At 40.9% G+C, this 27,052-nt stretch overlaps 1 protein-coding gene across 2 annotated transcripts in view; it reads left to right on the top strand.

Annotated features, from left to right (window-relative positions):
* The window catches only part of RASGEF1B (RasGEF domain family member 1B), a 590,808-nt gene that overhangs the window by 97,783 nt on the left and 465,973 nt on the right, over positions 1 to 27,052 (top strand). Inside the window, exon 1 of one of the 2 annotated variants that reach the window (XM_067736369.1) lies at positions 20,639 to 20,715. The exons of the other annotated variant lie outside the window; for it this stretch is intronic. The gene's annotated coding sequence lies outside the window, so the exon portion shown is untranslated. Of the gene's footprint in view, positions 1 to 20,638; positions 20,716 to 27,052 lie in introns of those variants that run through there. 2 annotated transcript variants of the gene reach the window in all.

The following is a 27,052-nucleotide window of genomic DNA, read 5'->3' as shown; positions in this document are numbered from 1 at the left end:
GACTGTGTGTTTTGTTATTTCTTCATCCCTTTGTGCAGTATTCTTTTATTTTTGGAAGCTCATTCCTAATAATTATTTTAGTTGAGAAGAAATAAGTTCTTATCTTAAAGTGCTCTATAAGCCAGGTAGATTTGGGAGTATTCTGCAGTGTCAAGAAAGTGTTTGTGGGCTTCCCTGGTGGCGCAGTGGTTGAGAGTCCGCCTGCCGATGCAGGGGACACGGGTTCGTGCCCCGGTCCGGGAAGATCCCACATGCCTCGGAGCGGCTGGACCCGTGAGCCATGGCTGCTGAGCCTGCGCGTCTGGAGCCTGCGCTCCGCAACGGGAGAGGCCACAGCAGTGAGAGGCCCGCGTACCGCAAAAAAAAATAAAAGAGAAAGTGTTTGTTTCTAAAAAAGACAAGAAATTGCCTTTAATGTATGTGTCAAAAAGCTAAATTGTCTGGAAAAAATAATCCAGATAAATGATTATCCATTTTTGTATTTTAGTTATTTCCATAGATACCTGATTCATAAGGATTATTTAGACAGTTGTGTTTTCCAAAGTCTACTTGAATTTTATTTGGCAATAGTATAATAAACTTCTAATTTCTACTCAAATACTTCATGTTTTTCTTCAAAAAATTAATACAGATTGGTTTAATAAATTCAGCTTTCCATTTTTATATTCCCTTGCTACAAGATTCATTCTGGAAATATATTAGAGCTAATTCGTTACCATGATCTGATTTTTATATTTTTATTGTTGAAAAAAGTGTAATGAAGATTTTATATGTTTTATATGTTGATTAGTTACAAGATCTTGATTTTTATTTTTTTATTGTTGAAAAAAGTGTAATGACGATTTTATATGTTAAAAAGGGGTGGTATTATGATGGTATTTTGACCAGAGCAAGCTATTCTTTGTAGGAAGTGGGTAGCCCCTGGTTACCCAGCAGTCTACATCTGATCTTGGGGTGTATGGTAGTCACAGAACTTAACATGGCTTCTGGTGGCCCTGGTAGACTGCCAGTTTAAGTCCTGCTTAATATTAGTAATAACTAATATTTTTATACAGCTTTAAAGCTTACAAGGTACTTTTACATGCATAAAGTATTTGATCTAATCTTCAACCTTGTGAGGAAGTTAAGTTTTTATCATTAAAATACAAACAAGGAAACTCACTGTTCAGTTTTACAGCTAGTAGATGTTAAAGCCAGAATCCTAACAAGTTTTCTGACTCCTAAGTTTGGATCTCTTTCTGATTGTCTAACACTGACTCATGAAGTATCACCAACCCACCCAACTGATCAGACAGACCTGAGTTTATAGCTTACCACAGTGAAGAACACCATCTCAACAGAGCCTTGGCCGTGTCTCCTTCAACCTTGCCATGGCTGGGATTTTATTGAGAATTGGAGCTGTGGTTTAAGGTGGGTCTTTCACTGAGGGCACTTGATTACGATTGAGTAAGGATGGCAGTATAATAGTTTAGGACTGGTGAAAACAGCAAAGTGAGGGGCTCCAAGAGTGTTGATACTTACTGAAGAAGTGATGATCTTTTGGGAGATTCTTGTGATGAACAGTCAAGGTACCTGTAGCCTCAGCAAATGTCCTCTGGGATAGTAAAGTAATGCTAATGAGGACAGTGGACTAGACAAGTCATGTTAAGTGTAGACAGCTGTGTGTGAAAGTAGGTAATTCCAAGACATTTCCTTGGTGTCCAAGTTGTGCATTGGAGGTACAGTTATTCCCACTTATCTGTGGGAGATATGGTCCAGAAGCTGTGGTGAAAGCCTGAAACCATGAATAGTACCGAACCCTGTATTATACTATGTTTTTTCTTATAGATGCATACCTATGATAAAGTTTAATTTATAAATTAGGTACAGTCAGAGATTAACAACAATAACTAATAATAAAATAGAATGATTATAACAGTATACTGTAATAAAAGTTGTGTTAATGAGGTCTCTCTCAAAATACCTTTTCCATCTTAACTAACCACTTATGCACTGTGGTCTTAACTTTTACCCTTTGAGGTGCGACAGCAAAACTAGCATGAATTTCTTTTTTTTCACAATTTCACAGATAGAAGATTTGTTCTGACTGTAGATCTTAGCATACGATTTTTTTCTTTCCTTATTAAGTTGAGAACTTTCACCTTTTCACTTAAAGGAAGTACTTTATGGCTTTTCTTTGGCACATCCAAATTGCCAGCATCAATACTCTTGCACGTCAGGGCCACTATTAAGTAAAGTAAGGGTTGGTTGGACACAGGTACTGTGATACTGTGACAGTTTATCTGATAACCCAGATGGCTACTAAGTGATTAAGGTGCAGGATATGCTGGACCAAGGGAGAAGTCATGTCCCAGGCAGGACGTGTGAGATTTCATCATGTTACTTAGAACTGCATGCAATTTAAAACTTAGAATTGTTTATTTCTGGAATTTTCCATTTAATATTTTCAGACTGTGGAAGACCTTGGGTAACTGAAACTGCAGATAAGCGGTGGGGGACTACTGTAGGTGGTTTAGGGTTCTTGTGTCCCCCTTGTGGCCATTCTTCAGCCTGAACTGAAAGATAGGTCAATTATATCTGGGAGTGTGATCAATCTAGGTCTTCACCAGTGTTTGAGGTATCACATTTGCATATCAAGTATCTGGAGGTGGTTGTTTCTACCTCTGTAAGTATCAAGTTTTCCCACTCTTTTTGCTCAATGATCGCTTGTTAGGTCATGGGGCAGAGGCTGCAAAGCAGCATTTAAGACCCTGGAGATCACACATCTGAACACTGTGACACAAATACCAAAAGAAGGCTTGTGGTCAGAGTTTATAGTCTGCTTCTCAATCAGAAGTCCAGAGTGCCCAGATTAATCCAAAAGATTAGGTCCCATACCAAATGTGAAGAGCCCACAGCACCAGATATGGGGTTATTATCTCCATTACCAAATTTCCTTTGCTTCCTGGATCTTTTTTAGTGCTATTAAAGATCCTAGAGAAGTCTGTAAGGATGTAAGTACAAACTTCTTCCCCTGTAACAGCACATGTCCCCCTCAAAAGGCCAATATTATATCTCAGGCAGTCCTGTTCTCAACCACTGTCTGTCCAATTTGTTCTCTACTCTTCGTCTCATTGTCTAACTTACCTGCGAGTCTCTGAACCATGGCATCTAGGAGTCTTCTTACTTTCCTGGACTCTTGTAAATCACGATGTGAAGAGGTTTGAGAAAAGGAGAAGGCAATCAAGAATTTCCCTGAAAAGTTATGATTTTAGTTCTCATATTGGGGTTCAGTTTTTCTCCTTTTTCTTAGAGTAGGAAGTTGATGGGTTAGAATGGACCCTGGGTGACATCAGGGACAATCCTGAAAGCAAGCATTAGTTTACTAAAGTAAGAAGTTCCTGTTCAGTTCCTGGGTAGTTGTCAGTAGCTTATCTTCCACAAGTACAGGACCAGTCATTAGGGGCTACACAATTATCTACTTCTGGCCAAAATACTCCTATAGAGTTACGAAATAATATTGTAACATTTTGGTGCCACTCAGGTAGAATTTAGCATCACACAATGAAAATTTGTTATATTGAGATCATTAGGTAGGTGTGAAGCAAAAAAAAGAGAAAAAAGTGTCATACTTGTAAAATCTGTGAAAGGGAGACAACTTCCAAATACATACCAACTTAATAAACCACAACTACCTGTCCTAGTGCTGAATATTTCTTAGAAAATGAAGTAATTTTTTCCCTGAGAATTCACTTATGCTTTCAATTAATTTGGGACTTTTTGAAATATGTCAGGCATTGCATATGTTGCAAAAATAATTGTCCAAGACCTTCTTTTTCCTTTTTTATCATACTGGAAATAAGTAGCATAGCTAGTGAACCCTGCATGTAGTGCAGCCCCTTCTGCTGCTATTGTGACCCTGATACACGCTCCTCTCCCAGCCCTCTTTGTGTTCCCATGGCTGCCCAAGTACTTCAGAATCCTGCAGTATACTTATGTGGGTCTGTGCTCTTGAAGCTGTATGTATTTTCAAATATGTGTTGATAATTATTTGGGAAAGGGAATTGACAACTGGTGAGGGAAAAAAGAGATCAAATGAAGAGCACAGAAAGGTGCAAGATGTTTTCACAACGCAGCATTAAATCATGGAAAGAAACTGAGGTTTTGGGACAGTATTCTGTCTTTTAGGACATAGCCTATGTGAAGCAATCTAGTGAGCCACATCAGAGTATCTTTTTTTTTTTTTTCGGTACGCGGGCCTCTCACTGTTGCGGCCTCTCCCGTTGCGGAGCACAGGCTCCAGACGCGCAGGCTCAGTGGCCATGGATCACGAGCCTAGCCGCTCCGCGGCATGTGGGATCTTCCCAGACCGGGGCACGAACCCGTGTCCCCTGCATCGGTAGGCGGACTCCCAACCACTGTGCCACCAGGGAAGCCCCACATCAGAGTATCTTGCTATATTTTGATGTGTTCTTAAAGGACAGTATCTTGGGCTGAGTTACAGCTAGAGAACTTGTGTATTCAAGAGTGGGCTGAAGAAATATCATGAAGGCACATGCAGATTACACCTTAGCTAACAATACTATTACCACTACCACTGCCTTAACAACTATTATCTCTTGTCTGCTTGCTCTATGCCAGGAAACGTGCTAAGGGCTTTATGGCGTTTTCTCATTTAACCCTATAGCAACCTTATGAAGTGGCTATTATTAGTACTTTCATTTTACAGATACAGAAATCAAGGCCTAGAAAGCTTAAGTAACATAGTCAAGAACATACAAGCAGAAATATGGTAGAGCTCGTGTTTGAGGACAGGTCTCTCTGGCTTGGCAAAATGTATGAATAAAATCCAATTTGAGCATCCAAGTGATGGTATCTGGGAGCAGCCCCTATGAGATCCGAAAGTGAATCTCAATAACTTGGCATAGTTAGCAGGATCCCTAAACTCATAGCATGTCTGCAGTGGTGTCATAGAAGTACCAAGGGGGCTTTCTGGCAAAAGGGAGGTTTTAGGTAAATAACTGGGAAATTTATGTTTAGTGGCTAAAATTCCTCTGGGAGTCCTTTACAGAACTGATGTCTAAATGGGGTTGGATGAAAGAGCTGTGACCCCAAAGCCAAATCAAAGTGTTTCAATCCAGAAAAAGTAGGATCATCTTTTACACCATTGGAATAGACCAACAAGCAGAATTTGTAGGAAGTGGTGGACATACATCAGTCCTAAGAAATTGCCATATAGGTGGGAGTGGAAGTCTGATACTGAGATTTATGACTGGAGAAATCCAAATTGAAGTTTTATTATAGAGTAGGTAGCAGAGGAATGGATATACTTCAGAACACCAGGAATTTATTCTACTTTTGGGGTCTCTGAGCCCTTCTTGTGAAATTTGTGGGGACTACTCTGATGTAGGAAGAGAACCCCTTGTGAAGAACACGAGATGCTTCTATTGGATACTTTCAGAATCTAGACTTCGTGTGCATTTCTTTCCATCATCTTGAGTGTTGGAAGAGGGAGCTACAGTAGTGAGAGCATGGAAGTACTGGCCACAGCATATTGTCGTCTATCCTTTTAAGAAAACATAGGTTTTATTATTTGGTACTCACATTAAATTCTCCAACTAATTAAACGGGAAACTTAGAAGATCAGTATCTACATTTCAAAGGATCCTGTGCTTTAAAGAAGAGATTTACTGTAGGATTTTTTTTTACACGGAGTTATTCCTTGGGCATTCAAGTATACATTTATGTAGCATTAATTAATTCAAAGTGACTAAGGAGAAAAGGAACCTAAATGTGAAGCTTTAGGAGCTATTATTAATTGGAGATCAGTTATAAACAAAGATAAGTTTCTCTTAAGGCAAAATGTGCGTCCATAGGAAAACCAGATTTGATTTACAAAAATTCTATTCACATAGCTTATCAAGCATACTTGTGCTGGTTTTGTGTAATGCTGTTGCGGAGTACCTTTCTTTGTCTTGGTGTTTTTTTGTGGTTGTTTCCACAAACTATTATAGTCAGGAATGGGAAATCAGCTTTCAGTAACAGTACATTAAGGATCCCCTTCTTGGGTAAGGAGACTGCCCCTAAGATAGTCATAGATCTATCATCTGTTTTTATAATTTCAAGTCAGCACTCAGTACTGACAGCTTATGGAGTAGAAAAATAATGCTGCCCTACCTATCTATAATCTATATTTATGGAATTTCTACATAGGATTCTCTACAGACAAGTTCAGTGTTGTGGTTGGAACTTTGTATTTCCTACATTTTAGTCATTTATAAATAATACAGAGACTGATAATTAGTCACATAAATAATACAGAGGCTATCCATGACCTTATTTCTTTTTATTACCGTTTTTCCCACTTAGACCATTATAATATATATTTGAAGGAGAAATGGAATTAGTCCCTACACTGTCGAACCCCCTTTGTTTATTGTCACAAGGGAAGACGTGAAAAATAAAAACTGAAATAGCCTTAACCATTTAAAAAAACAAGTGAAATAACTAAACATTAAGGCAGCAGTCATTGATTTACCAGACATTATGTTCAAAAGGTAATCTGCCTGTTTGACTTCTCCCCTGAGATGCCTCACAAACATCTCAAAAGCAGCATATCCTAAATGGAACTCTATTTTCTCCTCCAAACTATCCCCTTATCTCCAGTTTTCCGTTTCCACAAATGGCACACACATCCACCCAACTGTTCATGTAACTGTTTCTGATACACCTCAAATACAATCTATAAGCAGGTCCTGCTGATTCTGAAATGTCTTGACTCCATAAACTTGATCCATGGACATTGCCATTTTCTTAGTCTAAGACATTCTTATGGTTCACCTGTACCGTTACCTTAGTGTACTAACTGGCCTCCCTTCTTCACTCTTGGCTGCTCGCGTCAATTATCCACCCACAGAGAGGAATGATTTTCCAAAGATATTTATCAGCCCATTTTATTCCCCTGGCTATAATTCATTAATAGCTTCCCATTGTACTTGGACTAAAATCCAAAATCCTTTTAAGGGTCTACAAACTCTTACATGATATGGCTCTTCTCCTCAACCACTCACTTTCTAGTCTTCAGCCAACCCTGTCAAGTATCTTGAACACATCATGGGCTCTCTGCCTTAGGGCTCTGCTGCATCCCCACATCACACGCCCAGTGTACACGTGACTCACTGCTTTCCATCCTGTAGGTCTTGGCTCCAGTGTCAGCTCTTCATAGAGACATTGCCTTATAGTTTTCTCTTTTACTCTCTTTCTCAGTTTCTTGTTGTTTCATTTATAGCACATAACATGTTTGTAATTTTTTTTGTCTGCTTGCTTATGTATTTCTCACTTCCCAACCAATATGTAAATTCCACAAGAACAAAGTCTATTCCTCTTGAACAAGTTCCTTGCTTAGTGTTTCGCACACAGTAGGTAACCAGTAAATATTTGTTGAGTGAATCATCTTGGAATTCACTGTCCCACCGAAATGTTAAAAACCATAGCTCATTTCTCAGGCACCTCATAAAAGGCTATTTATTTCAAAGATGTAATTTATCCATGACTCTAGGATTAGCAGCTTGAGTTATGGGTTCTGAGAACTGGGGCTATGAAGTGAGGCTCAAGAAAAGGAGAAGGATAATTTGCTCTCATTTTCTTTCTTTTTCCTTGTGATGAAAAATTTTCAGATTTGCTCTCTCAGAAACTTTCAGATATACAATACATATTATTAACTCTAGTCACCATGCTGTACATTACATCTCCACAGTGTTACTAATTTTATAACTGGAGGTTTATACTTTTTAACCCCCTTCACCCATATCATCCTCTCCCACCCCTGCCTCTGGCAATCACCCATCTGTTCTTTGTACCCATGAGCTCATTTTCTTTTTTTGTTCTTGTCTTTTTTAGATTCCACGTATAAGTGGGATCACACAGTATTTGTCCTTATCTGTTTGAGTTTTTTCACTTAGCATGATACCTTCAAGATCCATCTATGTTGTCGCAAATGGCAAGATTTCCTTCTTTTCTATGGTCGAATAATATTACATTATATATATAATGTAATATTACACACACACACACACACACACACACACACACACACACACACACCCCACACCTTCTTTATCCATTCAGGTTGCTTCCATATCTTGGCTATTGTAAGTAATGCTGCAACGAACTTGGGTGTGTGTGTATCTTTTAGAGCTAGTTTTTTTTTTTTTTTTCTTCAGATATATATCTAGGAGTAGAATTACTGGATCATATGCTAGTTCTCTTTTTAGTTTTTGAGGGACCTCCATACTGTTTTCCACAGTGGCTGCAGCAATTTACATTCCCACCAATGGTGTACAAGGGTTCCCTTTTCCCCACATCCTTGCCAGCAGTTATTTTCTCTTATCTTTTTGATGATATCCATTTTAACAGGTGTGAGGTGATAATTCATTGTGGTTTTGATTTGCATCTCCCTGGTGATTAGTGATATTGAGCACTTTTTCATGTACCCATTGGCCGTTTGTATGTCTTCTTTGGAAAAATGTCTATTGCCCATTTTTAATTGGATTATTTGGGTGTTTTGCTACTGAGTTGTATGAGATCCTAATATATTTTGGATAATTTGCAAATATTTTCTTCCATCCAATAGGTTGCCTTTTCATTTTATTGATGGCTTCTTTTGCTGTGCAGAAGCTTTTTGGTTTGATGTAGTTCCAGTTGTTTATTTTTGTTTTTGTTGCCTTTGCTTTTGGCGTCAAATCCAAAAACTCATCACCAAGGCTGATGTCAAGTAGCTTACTTTCTTCTAGGATTTATATGGTTTCAGGTCTTATGTTCAAATCTTTGATCCATTCTGAGTTAATTTTTGTGTGTGGTATAAGATAGGGGTCCAATTTTATTTTCTTATATACAGATTTAGCTATAGGCAAATTATTAAACTGATAAAGTTTGTCTTCAGCATCTTTATAATTCCTTCCCTGCAGCCTTATTTATTTTATATTGACTGTTATAAGGGACAGAGATCTATTCATAAAAGGCCAAGAAAAAGGAGATTATATAATGGGCAACCAAGGAAGGAACTAGATCTCAGAGAAAGAGGAACTGGGAAGCCATTGAGAAAAAGCTCAGTTTCTCTCTTTCTCTCTGTCTGTCTCTCTCTCTGTCTGTCTCTTGGGGCCCCAGCTATTCTCTGTCATATGTTCTATTCTCTGCTGTCTTATAACTTGGGTTTTTAAAAAGTCATCACAGCCAACACTTTCTAGGATCCTTTTATACTGTAACTCTTAAGCTTTAGTTCCAATTATGTACTAACTACTTCAGACTGCCTTCTGAGAGAGAGAGAGAGAGACAGAGACAGAGACAGAGACAGAGAGAGTGAAAAATCTTATTGGTCCTCTTCATCTTTCTGAGCCAGGCTATAGGCTGATTTCTAGCTTATTTGTTGACTTCCCATTGGGTTACTTGTCCATCCTTGGACCAATCATCTGTGCCTGAGGTAAGGTGTGAAGCCATGTGATGCGAACATGGTCATGGAGGCAGCAGGTGTTGTGAGTTGTTCACACTCCCTTAGAAGGGAATATGCATGGGCAGGAAAGATCTACATCTCCAGTACCATGTCTCAATTCATAATGCCCTCTTTCCAACCTGCCAGCTCCCTTACTCTGGCCTAAGCATCCATTCCAAGCCCTCAACCTAAAACCTGCCCAACAGGACCCATAAGTACCCACCCTTTTCGTTCAGTTTTACTTTACCTAGACTGGTTATGATCCCTATGTGATAGGCACTGTACTAGTCACTTGAGATAGAAAATTGAATAGAATATGGTCCCTACTTTCAAGGAGTTTGCAGTATGGATTAAGGGGGTGGTCCAGTATACCATCAACTATTTTTTAGTGTGCTCAATGGTATTACAGATTGGTATAACTAAAGTGTGTTTTCAGAGTCCAGTGGTGAAGGTTAATAATTCTGCAGGAGGAGAAAGAGAGAGCAGGATAAGACTTCACAGAAGGCCTGACACTGCAAGTGGGTTTTGAAAGATGAGCTGGAGTTGAGAAGGGGATGAAGTTATTAGCAAAGCATAGAGCTGTAAGTCACAGCTTGTTAGACAACAGCTCTGTCTGATGTGTGAAGTACATGGAACAGGAGTTCTACTAAGATATGGGCTGGAAAACTGGGGTGGAATCCAACTACTGGTCATGGTGCAGCAATAGGTGCTTATTAAACTAACAATAGGTATTTACTAAACATCTAATATGTATCAAAAAAGAGCTCAGAAGAGAGCTAGATTTATATGCCATCATATTTAAACACATGGGTGTGGATGATATCTGCCAGGAAGAACATGCAAAGAAAAAAATGAACTGGGGGTGGTGTGGAGGACACACTGACATTAAAGATATCACAAATAGCATATTGACAAAGTAGGAGAGAACGAGGGGAGAGTAGAGGTAGAGGCCCTGGGAAGAGATTCAGGAAAGTAGGAGTAGTCAGCAGGGTCAGGAGCTGCAGAATGATCAGATAAGATGAAGACTGCAATTTGGCATTTAGGAAGTTTATTATGAGTGAGACATAGAGCAAAGAGGCAGTGGGGACTCTGGGGATAGAGGGTAGCAGGTAGTCACCTCCCAGTTTTGCCTGGAGCTGACCCTGCACAAAAGAGTCTCATTTAAGTCAGTTTGAATACTTTGTTAGCAGCTCTTGGAAAAGGTTTGTTGAGGAAGGAGATTGAAGTTCTTGGCTTAAATGAAGGTTCTGGATTATTTATGGATTTAATTTATTCCTGTGACCCATGTCCCTAGTTGACACAAGCTATCAAGAGTTAGCTGCATTTTTTTCTTCTTGAAAAAGTAGGAAGGATATTTAATCACAACTGAGTTACAGTAATAGAGATTTTAATGAAACTGGGCTGGGCTAGGACTGGGAGGTTGCATAAGCTATCTGAGAGCGAACATTCCTCTGGGTGCACTCTGTGCACGGGCATAATTCTTAGGACTAAAATATACTATTTAATCCAAAGAGCTCACGGGGTTTTCATAAATGCAGTTTAAAGTCCATGCAAATATGCATAGTACATAAACAGAATTTTCTGGGAATTTTAAGCCTCTGTATAACTTAGATAAAACGTAAAAAGAAAATGTTCGATAAATTTGATAGCATGGGTTTTTCCCTGGCAGTCCAGTGGTTAGGACTCTATGCTTCCACTGCTAAGGGCCCAGGTTCGATCTCTGGTCGGGGAACTAAGTTCCCACACGCAAGATGCACAGCGTGAGAAAAACAAACCAACAAACATGAAGTCTCACCAAACAAAGAGTATCAATAAAGATAAAAACTATTAAAAATTTTTGATAGCTGGCTTATTAAAATTAGTTTACCTTCCATGGAACTCAAGGTAAAGACTATTGACTGAAACCCCGCCTCCCCTTCTACATATTCAGCCTTTCTTTGAGGATAATTGAGAGGGTCTGAAGAATTGTCACCATCTGGAGCTTAGGGGTCATTTCATACAGCTTCCCCATTTTGCAACGAGGAAACTGAGGGCCACAGAGGAGAAATGATGTGTCCAAGTGCCTACCTGTTTCATGCCAGAGCTGGAGAAAGAACTGAGTTTAGGGTACTTGCTATAGGGTGAAACCCACATTCCTACTGATGCTAGCAATAAAAAAGCAACAAGGGTACAATCCTATTAACTCTCCTAACTCCTCTCTAGGCCTCTTTAATACTGCCAGAGTTTTCTTTCCAAAACAAATCTGTCTGTGTTATTCCTTCTGTATAAAATTCTTCAGTGGCTTCCCACTGCCTATGGGATGAAGTCCAGATTCCTTTGGATAATAAACGCCTACCTATTTCTCTGGTCCTGGGGGCCCACTTCCTGCTCCTCGAGCTGTGCCTTTCAGACACACTTACCCGTGGGCAGTCCCAGACTCACGTTCTCACACCTTTTCTCTATCCCTTTCTGGGATCCCCCTGCCCCTCCCAGGGCTCACCAATGCCTGGTCATCGACCAAACTCAGCCGAAGCACCACCGCCTCCCAGAGACCTTCCCGTACCTTTTCCCTTTGTGCTGTCTTTCTAGGAGGTTGCATATTTCTGTATAATACCTGCCACATTGATTGGAAGTCATTGGCTTATATGTTTGACTATTCGGCTAGTAGATCCTTGAGTTCAGAGAATGTCTTATTCATTTTCACATTCTCAGTGCACAATGCCTGGGATGTGTAGGTGCTCAGTACATGATTGTGGAATTGAATTGAACAATAATAACAAATCCAGTAGTCATGAGCCCCTAATAGAAAATTTAGGTGAGATTATCCCATGAGCCCTTACCAGTTTGAAACTGCCCTACTTTGCCTACCTCTTCCATCTGTTCTTCACAACCTTATGGAGAAATTGGTCAACTCGTTATTCTCCAGGGACACCACGTGCATTTCTTCCTCCCTGCCGTGCCCTTGTCTGTGGCATTATCCCTGCCTGGCAGGCCCGTCTCCTTGTTTATCTAGGAGTTATTGACTACCTATATGTCTACCTATACGTTGTGCTCGGCTCTTATCTTCACCTGTCTAAATAGGACGCTGCCATTCCAGGTCACCTCAAGTCCTATTCACACTTGCATCTTCTAACCAATGCCCTCTTTATCACTTCCTATAGGTCCTGTGTATTTGATATTTAATATAAACTATCTTTTATGCTTAATTTTCATTCTGGGACTATTACATACCTATTCAACTAAGTTATAAGACTCTCGAGGGCAGGAACTGTATCTTCAGCTCCTAACTTTAGGAAGTGCCTTAATAAATGTTGGCCAGTGATTGAGAGGACTCAAGGGGCTTTTCCATGGTGAGGCTTTGTGATTTTGCTACTAGATTCAGCTGAGTGTGATTCCCACGGAGGCATTTCAGGCTGGCCAAGGTCAGGGGTTCTGGAATTGAAGGGTGACTTTCAGAAGCATAATTGCCCATGTTCATTAAAACTAAATATCTCCCAGATGGAAAGACTAGATCATGTAGAGATTTTTCCAATTTGCAGTGACTTATAGACATAATACAATAGCAATTAAAATCTGATTGGGTTGGAGAGAAGAGTTTATCTGAAATAGCCAGAATTTACAAAAGAATTTCTATTTTTGAAAGGCTATCCCTATTAGATCTTAAAGCACAAAAAGTTATAGTAGTTAAAATATTTTTGTACTCATCCACAGATTGAAAATATATCAGTGTTTTGTTGTATGTATGTTTCATATTATACTATAATGCGTATGTAAAAAATGCGTGGAACTGGTCTCATCTTGCTCTCAGTCTTCACTGGAGCAATAGTGGAAAAAACCTTAATATACTTTTTCCTTTCCCCTTCCTAGGGACAGCAAGGGAAGGAAGTGGATTATCAAAGAAAAGGTATTGGGAAGTATTTCAAAAATCCATGTCCCTTTCCCATGAAAATTTAGTTATATGAGTCAAGAGATAACATAAAACAGTGGCAAAGGGCAGATTTTTTCTTAAAAATATTGTTGAGATGACTGCTTAGCAATTTGAGGGGATTAATTTAAGCTATCTAGTAAAATAAGTACCAAATAGAAAGTACAAAAAGAAAAAAAAGTAAATATAAAAAAATCAGACCACAGTCTAGCATGAAGAAAATAACCTGAAGATTTATCGAACTTTAGAGGGGGGTGTATTTTACGTGTTTGGGGTTTAGAATGGCTTAATGATGACGCTGTAGCATGTAAAGATCCACAATAATTGTCCTGCCTATCTGGCACCGTGTCCCTAAGAGCACCTGGAACAACGTGGTTCAGTAACTACTTGTAGAAAGTGGGGACACATGGATGTCTGAGCGAGTGTGTGCACCCTTCAGTGTGATGAGCTGTGAGAATTCTCTGGGTGCCTGTTTTGACTCCTTTTGAACCCTGGAGAGAGGAGGCAAAAAGACCTCATGGGGCCATCAGGCATCACTTCTGACCCTTCAGGGCTGTGCTAGTCTTCATATTCTATGGGAAGAAGGCAAAGGAGGATGGGATCTTGGAATCAAAAGATAAAAATAGGGCTTCCCTGGTGGCACAGTGGTTGAGAGTCCGCCTGTCAATGCAGGGGACACGGGTTCGTGCCCCGGTCTGGGAAGATCCCACATGCCGTGGAGCGGCTAGGCCCGTGAGCCATGGCCGCTGAGCCTGCGCGTCCGGAGCCTGTGCTCTGCAACGGGACAGGCCACAACAGTGAAAGGCCCACATACCGAAAAAATAAAATAAAATAAAATAAAAATAAAAATATAAAGTTCTTTCAAGGATGTAGGATGGGGAGGGAGTGGATTGGTGGATGAGGTGAATTTCTAAATACCCTTTAATCTTTTTTTTAATATCTTTATTGTATAATAATTGCTTTACAATGGTGTGTTAGTTTCTTTACAACAAAATGAATCAGTTAGATATATACGTATGTTCCCACATCTCATCCCTCTTGCGTCTCCCTCCCTCACACCCTCCCTATCCAACCCCTCCAGGCGGTCACAAAGCACGGAGCTGATCTACCTGTGCTATGCGGCTGTTTCCCACTAGCTATCTACCTTACGTTTGGTAGTGTATATATGTCCATGCCTCTCTCTCGCTTTGTCACAGCTTACCCTTCCCCCTCCCCATATCCTCAAGTCCATTCTCTAGTAGGTCTGTGTCTTTATTCCTGTCTTACCCCTAGCTTCTTCATGACATTTTTTTCCCTTAAATTCCATATATATGTGTTAGCATACAGTATTTGTCTCTCTCTTTCTGACTTACTTCACTCTGTATGACAGACTCTAGGTCTATCCACCTCATTACAAATAGCTCAATTTCGTTTCTTTTTATGGCTGAGTAATATTCCATTGTATATATGTGCCACATCTTCTTTATCCATTCATCCGATGATGGACACTTAGATTGTTTCCATCTCCAGGCTACTGTAAATAGAGCTGCAATGAACATTTTGGTACATGACTCTTTTTGAATTATGGTTTTCTCAGGGTATATGCCCAGTAGTGGGATTGCTGGGTCATATGGTAGTTCTATTTGTAGTTTTTTAAGGAACCTCCGTACTGTTCTCCACAGTGGCTGTATCAATTTACATTCCCACCAACAGTGCAAGAGGGTTCCCTTTTCTCCACACCCTCTCCAGCATTTATTGTTTCTAGATATTTTGATGATTGCCATTCTGACTGGTGTGAGATGATATCTCATTGTAGTTTTGATTTGCATTTCTCTAAAGATTAGTGATGTTGAGCATTCTTTCATGTGTTTGTTGGCATTCCGTATATCTTCTTTGGAGAAATGTCTATTTAGGTCTTCTGCCCATTTTTGAACTGGGTTGTTGGTTTTTTTGTTATTAAGCTGAATGAGCTGCTTATAAATTTTGGAGGTTAATCCTTTGTCAGTTGATTCATTTGCAAGTATTTTCTCCCATTCTGAGGGTTGTCTTTTGGTCTTGTTTATGGTTTCCTTTGCTGTGCAAGAGCTTTGAAGTTTCATTAGGTCCCATTTGTTTATTTTTGTTTTTATTTCCATTTCTCTAGGAGGTGAGTCAAAAAGGATCTTGCTGTGATTTATGTCATGGATGTTCTGCCTCTGTTTTGCTCTAAGAGTTTTATAGTATCTGGACTTACATTTAGGCCTTTAATCCATTTTGATTATTTTTATTTTTGTGTATGGTGTTAGGGAATGTTCTACTTTCATTCTTTTACATGTAGCTGTCCAGTTTTCCCAGCACCACTTACTGAAGAGGCTATCTTTTCTCCACTGTATGTTCTTGCCTCCTTTGTCAAAGATAAGGTGACCATATGTGCATGGGTTTATCTCTGGGCTTTCTATCCTGTTCCATTGATCTATCTCTCTGTTTTTGTGCCAGTACCATACTGTCTTGATTACTGTAGCTTTGTAGTATAGGCTGAAGTCAGGGAGCCTGATTCCTCCATCTCCGTTTTTCGTTCTCAAGATTGCTTTGGCTATTCGGAGTCTTTCGTGTCTCCATACAAATCATGAATTCTTTTGTTCTAGTTCTGTGAAAAATGCCAGTGGTAGTTTGATAGGGATTGCATTGAATCTGTAAATTGCTTTGGGTAGTAGAGTCATCTTCACAATGTTGATTCTTCCAAAGCAAGAACATGGTATATCTCTCCTTCTATTTGTATCGTCTTTAATTTGTTTCATCAGTGTCTTATAATTTTCTGCGTACAGGCCTTTTGTCTCCTTAGGTAGGTTTTTTCCTAGATATTTTATTCTTTTTGTTGCAATGGTAAATGGGTGTGTTTTCTTGATTTCACTTTCAGATTTTTCATCATTAGTTTATAGGAATGCCAGAGACTTCTGTGCATTAATTTTGTATCCTGCTACTTTACCAAATTCATTGATTAGCTCTAGTAGTTTTCTGGTAGCATCTTTAGGATTCTCTATGTATAGTATCATGTCATCTGCAAACAGTGACAGCTTTACTTCTTCTTTTCCGATTTGGATTCCTTTTATTTCCTTTTCTTCTCTGATTGCTGTGGCTAAAACTTCCAAAACTATGTTGAATAAGAGTGGTGAGAGTGGGCAACCTTGTCTTCTTCCTGATCTTAGTGGAAATGTGTTCAGTTTTTCACCATTGAGGACGATGTTGGCTGTGGGTTTGTCATATATGGCCTTTATTATGTTGAGGAAAGTTTCCTCTATGCCTAGTTTCTGCAGGGTTTTTTATCATAAATGGGTGTTGAATTTTGTCGAAAGCTTTCTCTGCATCTATTGAGATGATCATATGGTTTTTCTCCTTCAATTTGTTAATATGGTGTATCACGTTGATTGATTTGCTTATATTGAAGAATCCTTGCATTCCTGGAATAAACTCCACTTGATCATGGTGTATGATCCGTTTACTGTGCTGTTGGATTCTGTTTGCTAGTATTTTGTTGAGGATTTTTGCATCTATCTTCATCAGTGATATTGCCCTGTAGTTTTCTTTCTTTGTGACATCTTTGTCTGGTTTTGGTATCAGGGTGATGGTGGCCTCGTAGAATGAGTTTGGGAGTGTTCCTCCCTCTGCTATATTTTGGAAAAGTTTGAGAAGGATAGGTGTTAGCTCTTCTCTAAATGTTTGATAGAATTCGCCTGTGAAGCCATCTGGTCCTGGGCTTTTGTTTGTTGGAAGATTTTTAATCACCGTTTCAATGTCATTGCTTGTGATTGGTCTGTTCATATTTTCTATTTCTTCCTGATTCAGTCTTGGCAGGTTGTGCATTTCTAAGAATTTGTCCATTTCTTCCAGGTTGTCCATTTTATTGGCATAGAGTTGCTTGTAGTAATCTCTCATGATCTTTTGTATTTCTGTAGTGTCAGTTGTTACTTCTCCTTTTTCATTTCTAATTCTATCGATTTGAGTCTTCTCCCTTTTTTTCTTGATGAGTCTGGCTAATGGTTTATCAATTTTGTTTATCTTCTCAAAGAACCAGCTTTTAGTTTTATTGATCTTTGCTATCGTTTCCTTCATTTCTTTTTCATTTATTTCTGATCTGATTTTTATGATTTCTTTCCTTCTGCTAACTTTGGGGTTTTTTTGTTCTTTCTCTAATTACTTTAGGTGCAAGGTTAGGTCGTTTATTCGAGATGCTTCCTGTTTCTTAAGGTAGGATTGTACTGCTATAAACTTCCCTCTTAGAACTGCTTTTGCTGAATCCCATAGAGTTTGGGTTGTCGTGTCTCCATTGTCATTTGTTTCTAGGTATTTTTTAATTTCCTCTTTGATTTCTTCAGTGATCAGTTCGTTATTAAGTAGTGTATTGTTTAGCCTTCATGTGTTTGTATTTTTTACAGATCTTTTCCTGTAATTGATATCTAGTCTCATAGTGTTGTGGTTGGAAAAGATACTTGATAGAATTTTGATTTTCTTAAATTTACAAAGGCTTGATTTGTGACACAAGATATGATCTATCCTGGAGAATGTTCCATGAGCACTTGAGAAAAATGTGTATTCTGTTGTTTTGGGATGGAATGTCCTATAAATATCAATTAAGTCCATCTTGTTTAATGTGTCATTTAAAGCTTGTGTTTCTTTATTTATTTTCATTTTGGATGATCTGTCCATTGGTGAAAGTGGGGTGTTAAAGTCCCCTAATATGAATGTGTTACTGTCGATTTCCCCTTTTATGGCTGTTAGTATTTGCCTTATGTATTGAGGTGCTCCTATGTTGGGTGCATAAATACTTACAATTGTTATATCTTCTTCTTGGATCGATTCCTTGATCATTATGTAGTATGCTTCTTTGTCTCTTCTAATGCTTTTTATTTTAAAGTCCATTTTGTGTGATACAAGAATTGCTACTGCAGCTTTCTTTTGGTTTCCATTTGCATGAAATATCTTTTTCCATCCCCCTACTTTCAGTCTGTATGTGTCTCTAGGTCGGAAGTGGGTCTCTTAAAGACAGCAAATATATGGGTCTTGTTTTTGTATCCATTCAGCCAATCTGTATCTTTTGGTGGGAGCATTTAGTCCATTTACATTTAAGGTAATTATCGATATGTGTGTTCCTATTTCCATTTTCTAAATTGTTTTGGGTTCATTATTATAGGTCTTTTCCTTCTCTTGTGTTTCTTGCCTAGAGAAGTACCTTTAGCAGTTGTTGTAGAGCTGGTTTGGTGGTGCTGAACTCTCTCAGCTTTTGCTTGTCTGTAAAGGTTTTAATTTCTCCATCAAATCTGAATGAAATCCTTGCTGGGGAGAGTAATCTTGGTTGCAGGTTTTTCTCCTTCATCACTTTAAATATGTCCTGCCAGTCCCTTCTGGCTTGCATAGTTTCTGCTGAAAGATCAGCTGTTAACCTTATGGGGAATCCCCTGTGTGTTATTTGTTGTTTTTTCTTTGCTGCTTTTAATATGTTTTCTTTGTATTTAATTTTTGACAGTTTGATTAATACGTGTCTTGGCATATTTCTCCTTGGATTTATCCTGTATGGGACTCTCTGTGCTTCCTGGACTTGATTAACTATTTCCTTTCCCATATTAGGGAAGTTTTCAACTATAATCTCTTCAAATATCTTCTCAGTCCCTTTCTTTTTCTCTTCTTCTTCTGGAACCCCTATAATTCAAATGTTGGCGCGTTTAATGTTGTCCCAGAGGTCTCTGAGACTGTCCTCAGTTCTTTTCATTCTTTTTTCTTTATTCTGCTCTGCAGTAGTTATTTCCACTATTTTATCTTCCAGGTCACTTATCCGTTCTTCTGCCTCAGTTATTCTGCTATTGATCCCATCTAGAGTACTTTTCATTTCATTTATTGTGTTGTTCATCATTGTTTGCTTCATCTTTAGTTCTTCTAGGTCCTTGTTAAATGTTTCTTGCAATTTGTCTATTCTATTTCCAAGATTTTGGATCATATTTACTATCATTATTCTGAATTCTTTTTCAGGTAGACTGCCTATTTCCTCTTCATTTGTTAGGTCTGGTGGATTTTTATCTTGCTCCTTCATCTGTGTGTTTTTCTGTCTTCTCATTTTGCTTTTCTTACTTTGTTTGGGATCTCCTTTTTGCAGGCTGCAGGTTTGTAGTTCCCATTGTTTTTGGTGTCTGTCCCCAGTGGCTAAGGTTGGTTCAGTGGGCTGTTTAGGCTTCCTGGTGGAGGGGACTAGTGCCTGTGTTCTGGTGGATGAGGCTGGATCTTGTCTTTCTGGTGGGCAGGTCCACGTCTGGTGGTGTGTTTTGGGGTGTCTGTGGCCTTATTATGATTTTAGGCAGCCTCTGTGCTAATGGGTGGGGTTGTGTTCCTGTCTTGCTAGTTGTTTGGCATAGGATGTTCAGCACTGTAGCTTGCTGGTTGTTGAGTGAAGCTGGGTGCTGGCATTGAGACGGAGATCTCTGGGAGATTTTCACCATTTGATATTATGTGGAGCTGGGAGGTCTCTTGTGGACGAGTGTCCTCACGTTGGCTCTCCCACCTCAGAGGCACAGCACTGACTCCTGGCTGCAGCACCAAGAGCCTTTCATCCACACGGCTCAGAATAAAAGGGAGAAAAAGTAGAAAGAAAGAATTAGTAGAAGTAGGAAGAAAGAGAGAAAGAAAGAAAGAAAGGGTGGGAGGCAGGAAGGAAGGAAGGATAAAAAGAAAGAAAGACGATAAAGTAAAATAAAATAAGATAAAATATAATAAAGTTATTAACATAAAAAATAATTATTAAGAGAAAACAAAAAAACGGACGGATGGAGCCCTAGGACAAATGGTGGAAGCAAAGCTATACAGACAAAATCTCACACAGAAGCATACACATACACAGTCACAAAAAGAGGAAAAGGGGAAAAAATCATAAATCTTGCTCTCAAAGTCCCCTCCTCAATTTGTGATGATTTGTTGTCTAATGGAGGGAATGAAGGAAAGAATGAAGATAAAGTAAAATAAAATAAAGTTATTAAAATAAAAAGTAATTATTAAGAAAAAAAATTTTTAAAAAACGAAAAAACAAACAAAAAAAGGACGGATAAAACCCTCGGACAAATGGAAGCAAAGCTATGCAGACAAAATCCCACACAGAAGCATACACATACACACTCACAAAAAAAAGGAAAAGGGGAAAAAATCATAAATCTTGCTCTCAAAGTCCACCTCCTTAGTTTGGGATGATTCGTTGTCTATTCATGTATTCCACAGATGCAGAGCACATCAAGTTGATTATGGAGCTTTAATCCGCTGCTTCTGAGGCTGCTGGGAGAGATTTCCCTTTCTCTTCTTTGTTCTCACAGCTCCCAGGGGCTCAGCTTTGGATTTGGCCCCGCCTCTGCCTGTAAGTCGCCAGAGGGCGTCTGTTCTTCGCTCAGACAGGACGGGGTTAAAGAAGCCGCTGATTCGGGGGCTCTGGCTCACTCAGGCCTGGGGGAGGGAGGGGCACGGAGTGCGGGGCGAGCCTGCGGCGGCAGAGGCTGGCGTGACGTTGCACCAGCCTGAGGCGTGCCGTGCGTTCTTCTGGGGGAGTTGTCCCTGGTTCCTGGGACCCTGGCAATGGCGGGCTGCACAGGCTCCCGGGAGGGGAGGTGTGGAGAGTGACTTGTGCTCGCACACAGGCTTCTTGGTGGCGGCGGCAGCAGTCTTAGCGTCTCATGCCTGTCTCTGGGGTCCGCGCTTTTAGCCGCGGTTCGTGCCCGTCTCTGGAGCTCCTTTAAGCAGCATTCTTAATTCCCTCTCCTTGCGCACCAGGAAACAAAGAGAGAGGAAAAAGTCTCTTGCCTCTTTGGTAGGTCCAGACTTTTTCCTGGACTCCCTCCCGTCTAGCCGTGGCACACTAACCCCCTGCAGGTTGTGTTCACGCCGCCAACCCCAGTCCTCTCCCTGCCTCCAACCGAAGCCCGAGCCTCAGCTCCCAGCCCCGCCTGCCCCGGAAGGGGAGCAGACAAGCCTCTCGGGCTGATGAGTGCTGGTAGGCACCGATCCTCTGTGTGGAAATCTCTCCGCTTTGCCCTCCGCACCCCTGTTGCTGCGCTCTCCTCCGCAGCTCTGAAGCTTCCCCCTCCGCCACCCGCAGTCTCCGCCCGCGAAATGGCTTCCTAGTGTGTGGAAACCTTTCCTCCTTCACGGCTGCCTCCCACTGGTGCAGGTCCCATCCCTATTCTTTTGTCTCTGTTTTTTCTTTTTTCTTTTGCCCTACCCAGGTACGTGGGGACTTTCTTGCCTTTTGGGAGGTCTGAGGTCTTCTGCCAGCGTTCAGTAGGTGTTCTGTAGGAGTTGTTCCACGTGTAGATGTGTTTCTGGTGTATCTGTGGGGAGGAAGATGATCTCCACATCTTACTCTTCCGCCATTTTCCCAGAAGCCAATACTGGATATTGTCAATACCCTTTAATCTTAATCCTCTTCTTTATGTTGTGGTCAGTAAAATGCTCATGTCCCCTTTTCTTGCTAAAATAACTAATAGAGCTAATAGAGCGGGGTGAGCGGAAAAAAGGCATTCCTTCGTCTGGATTTTTGTTAGTTTCATGAATAAGTGCTTACTTTGTGCCTTCAGAGAGCTAGAGAGAAGAAGACAGACATAACCCTTGCTTTGGAGTTTATCATGTGAAAGTAACTGGTCTTTATTAGTATTTTCCTTGTGGCATTGTGTTTTCAGAGAATGCTCAGTGTTAGACTTCGGCACATTAATTAGCCTTGGAAGCGTATGAATGCAGAATACATTATAGTCATTTGTCTTGGCCTTGTTCGTTCATCATTGTTTTATTTTTGAACACGGCTCCTTCTTTCCCTCCTGTCTGTAGCATTATTAATAGCAGTAGGAGATTCCCGGCTTCAGTCAGTGGCGTGCCTGGGAGGGACGTTCAAAAGACATAGGAAGGATTCACCTCCCAAGTAATTGGTGTGCTGGGGAGTACCACTCCTTAGAAACCCTGTCCTTTGTTGTTCCTGATAAGGCTGGCATAGAGGGTGAACCATGGCCACCAGGGTAGACAGGGAGAAACTGGACCTTAGAACGAAAGCTCCTCCCCGGGTAGACAGGTGCTAGGAGAGCGCCAGTAAGAGGCACCAGCTGACAGTGGGAAGAAAGAACAGGCAGGTAGGCAGACCACGGCACCCAAGCTGGGGCAATCCCGGAGGAGGGTGTGAATGTAGAGAGCAGGCAGCGGGGCATATGGGAGTTGATTACATGCAGTGGTTAGGAAGGGCAGCTTTTAGAAGCAACACAAATGTCCATCAACAGATGAATGGGCAAAACGTGGTATATACATGCAGTGGAATATTATTCAGCCTTAAAAAGGAAAGTAGTCCTGACATATGCTACAATGTGGATGAACTTTGAGGACATTATGCTAAGTGAAATAAACCAGTCACACACAAAAAAACACTGTACGTATTATTCCACTTATATGAGGTTCCTAGATTAGTCAAATTCATAGATAGAGAAAGTAGACTAGTAGTGGTTTCCAGGGGTTGGGGGAACTGGGGAAGGAGGCGTTATTTAACAGGTGTAGAGTTTCAGTTTCACAAGATGAAAAAGTTCAGGAGCTCAGTTGCACAACAATGTGAATGCACTTAATGTTACTGAACCATACACTTAAAAATGGGTACTATGGTAAATTTTAGGTGTATTTTACCACATTTACAAATTGGAAAAAACATCAGAGATGATCTAAAAGGAAAAAAGGAAGGCAGCTTTGAAGAAAGGCTGCCTGAGTTCAAATCCTGACACAGACACTGACTAGATGGGTGCCTTTGGGCAAATCAGGTAACCTCTCTGAGCTTTGGTTTTCTTTTTCAAATGGGACTGACAATAATAGTACCCATACTATAGGATTTGTTGTGAGAATTAAATGAGATACTATATGTAAAGCCTGTGGCACTTAGAAGAACATAACAGTGTTAGTTTTCACCATGATTATCAGAATAATATGTGACCTTTTAAATATACAAGGCTGCAGTTTTCTTTAGGATGTCAGTCAGCATTCTAAGGGCATGGGGTCCCAGATACCAGGCTCAGATTGAGGGATATGACTTCAGTTCTTAGTGGAGCCTATAAAGAACAAGGTGTGATTTCATGCCAGAGTCAACAAATATTTATGGAGTACATGCTAGGGTTTGGGTTCTGCTCAAAGTGTAGAAAGACATTAATATGATCCTGCTCACAGTATGGTGGGTGTATTGTCAAGTTATTAAAGGGAAAATCCAGTTATATGAGTTATGATACCTAATAAGGACTTAGATATATTGTAGAACCCCAGTCAGTTATTAGAATTATACCACAAGATAAAAATTAGATTAAAAGCAAAGGTGATGCTATTTATTAAGATTTTGCCAATTCCTAGTGCCATAAATCCCAGTTGAAACTAGCTTGAGCACATCATTTAATTTATTGCTTTACATAGTGAACATCTGGTTGTATACCTGGCTTCAGGCATGGCTGGACCCAGGTGTTCATGCATTTTTCTTAGGCAGTTCTTTGTGATGGGGGTAACATGGCCACTAATGCCCTTGGTTTATATTCTATAAAATCAACACTCCTGTTCTTCCTCTTTCTGTTTCTTTTCTTCTTCCAGTCTTTTCCTTTCCCTTTCTGAACCATTCCACTTAAAAGCCATTAAGTGGGGCTGAGCAAGCTAAGAGTCTGCTGGGGGCAGGGGTGGAAAGCCGAGGTGGCACAGAGCAGGGTGTTGGACCCAATGGGGGGTGAGGAGGGCATCCCAGAGGGAGGCTCTTCTGTGCAGGGGGGGCATAACAAGAGCATCCAGTAGGACGGCTGCTCAGTGTATTGTGTCAAAGCCTGAGTGAGGTGAGGAGGTGTCCATCCAGTGCAGGTACTGGAGATCAGGCAGCATGAGGAGGGGGTCCAGAGCAGAGGATGGCCTGGCATGGCGTGTTGGAGCCCAGGCGGTATGAGGAGGGTGTCTGTGGACAAAGGTGGCCCAGAGTGAGGTGTCAGCGCCTGAGAAGAGTGACAAGGCTCCCCCTGTGCAGGCAGGCAGCTCCCGGAGAGGGTCCGAACCCAGGCAGGGCGAGGAGGGGCCGGATTCCCGTTGTGAGAGAAACGTGGTGCAAATATGGAAAGGGGGAAAGATAAAATCAACCCTGTGATACTGGATTGGAACTGGAGGTATTGGTGTGGATTTGTGATTTTTCTGGTTGTGGATGGATGGATGGATGGATAGATAGATGGAAAGATAGAGATGTAGAGTAAAAGATCAATATAAATGTAAATGTGTGTCTATGCAGTAGATATTGCTTTTTAAATATAAATATCCTATGGTTTCTAAATACCATTCTCCACTGAAAGGAGCCAGGGATTCTTGGAGAAATGGCTGATTGAAGGGTTGGGCAGGGAAGGCAAAAGATGAACCTGCAACATTTTGTGCGTGAAAGTAAGGAAGCACTTAGAGAGTGAGAGGAGCATGTCCAAAGGACTCAGGAGCAGTTTGAAGGGCTCCACACTCCACATCTGGGACAATTTGAGCTTCAAAAATAAATAATGACACTAAGAGGTTAAAACTCACTGAATAAAACAGGGAACCGTGAGTTCAAACTGACACAGATTGAACGTTGGTGAAGAACTATGAAAAACAGACCTATTCATAGTCTCACCACAAAATACTTATTCCTTACGAAGGGAAAAGACACGGGAAGGTGGCGAGTCCTAAAGAAAGGCTGAAGTGCTGGTGCTGGAGATGTCCCGTTGCACCAGGAGGCTGACTTCTACAGACTCTTAAGTCCCTCGTCCTCTGGCTTCCACCTGCGTTTGGCCGATGGATGGGCTGTGGCTGCAGGTGCTGGGAGGGTGAGGGGTAGACTTCTCTGCCTCTTTGCCAGCTGGGTTGCGGTGTGGAAGCTGCAGCGTTCCCCATAGTGCTCTCTCCTGGGCTACAGCTCTCCCTTCGGTCAGCGGTGATAATTACTGACCACTGATGTTAGCTTGGGGTGCGTCCCCACCACCCCTTACTGCTTTCCCTTGATCCTGTCTACACCTCCGTGCAACATCCCTCCATTAAACTCTCGCTAGAGTGCCCTCTGTTTCTTGCCGGGAGCCTGACTGATACAGACATATGGCACTGTTACCAGAGAGAAGGGCAGACAGAAGTTCAGCAGCAACGATGGTGACTCACCACCGCTCCCAGATTAGACCATCCAGTCATCTCCCTTCAGATGGGGTTGGGTCCAGTGACCCAAGGTGTGAGAAGAGAATAAAACCAGAGAAAGGGAATCTAGAAGGACCTGACAGCAGCTCAGTGACCAGAGAGGAATTTTGTCCCAGTCATTTATACCGGAAAGGAAGGACTCCTTAAACTTCTGTTGGAGACTGAGATACTTTCCCTCTCCCTCAGTTAAGGAGGCGGGGCCCTACATTATGAAGAATTGCATTTCAGAGCATCATAGACCTTTTGAATTCAACTGTCTTTATGATTTCTTCCAAAGAGGATCCGATTAAGAAACAATCCACAGGGCAGGGGAGTATCTTCTTTTAATACTGTGCAGTCTTGACTGCACTGTTATCACCTGGCAAATCATTATGTGGCAGACGCTCTTGTTTCTGGAACCTTTCTGTTTCAGCCATTTCTTCTTTTGTGTTCTGGAAGGCAAGCACAGACAAGGACGTGAAGTGGGAGGATTTTTAATGTCACATCAATTCAGAGGTGTCTCTTGTTCCAGCCTCTAAACATGGGGTGACACTTCTGAATACAGCCTGCTAAGAGAGCCGGCTAGGACTCACATGATTTATTGGGTTGCTAATCACCCCATTTGAGAGTGAGCCCATTAAATTAGCCTGCAGCTCCAATTAAGGGAACTCAGACCAGAGACCATATTTAAGAGTGCTCTCTTGTCAGTTTCATCAGGGGTTTAAATTGAATTCTTACTGTTGGTAGGGAAAACTGAAACATGTCCTAATTCTGCTAAAAGTAGCAGAGAAATCACATACTGGCGTGCCTTTTCTGATGTGGGCAGGATTGCTCGTGGGGAGAAGGGGTGGTATTTGCTGGGAGAGGTCACTTACATTCCCTTTTGGTTTCCATTCAAGTCCTGCTTGCTATGGACTCAATCACGACTGCAGACTTAGATGTCAGAATGCTCGTTTTCATAAATAAGTCTGGAAAACAGAAGCACATTCATCTCTTGCTGTTTTCAACTTTGGAGTGACTTTACAGAACCCACTGTTTTAATTAACACTGACTTAACGAGTTCAGGTCAGAATTCGAGGACAGCTTGGTATAAGTTGACTATAGAAGAAAATCAAGGATTTCTTTTATAACGTTTCCTTCAGCTGCTGCTGCCACTTTTTTATGTACGCTGTGTGTATGTGGGGTGGAGGGTTAGCCTTATGCGGTAGGCTATTTTTATTTAAATGTCTTGAAGACTACAATAAAATACCATGCAGGCATTCCCCAGATGAGGTGCACCTGATTTGTGAATGTTTGTTGCAGATGTGGTCCAGTTAATTAATAACCCTTCCCCTTCCTGCCTCACCACAAAGCCGCTCTGCTCTCCTTCCCTTCTGCCATTTGCTGCCTCTAGAGAACATCTTGGGGTCCTTGGCCACTGATGCCAGCTCAAGTCTGACTTGGGTACATTTCTGATCTACTACCTTTTCCCTACAACTTCCTTTCTTTCTCTTGAAGCGATTGTTGTGCAACACAGTTTCTGGGTATTCTCTGAT

The sequence above is a fragment of the Pseudorca crassidens genome, chromosome 4 (genome assembly GCF_039906515.1).
Source record: "Pseudorca crassidens isolate mPseCra1 chromosome 4, mPseCra1.hap1, whole genome shotgun sequence".
Classification (NCBI taxonomy): domain Eukaryota; kingdom Metazoa; phylum Chordata; class Mammalia; order Artiodactyla; family Delphinidae; genus Pseudorca; species Pseudorca crassidens.
Note: the sequence above shows the minus strand (reverse complement) of the source record. Positions and strands in the feature narration are given on the sequence as shown.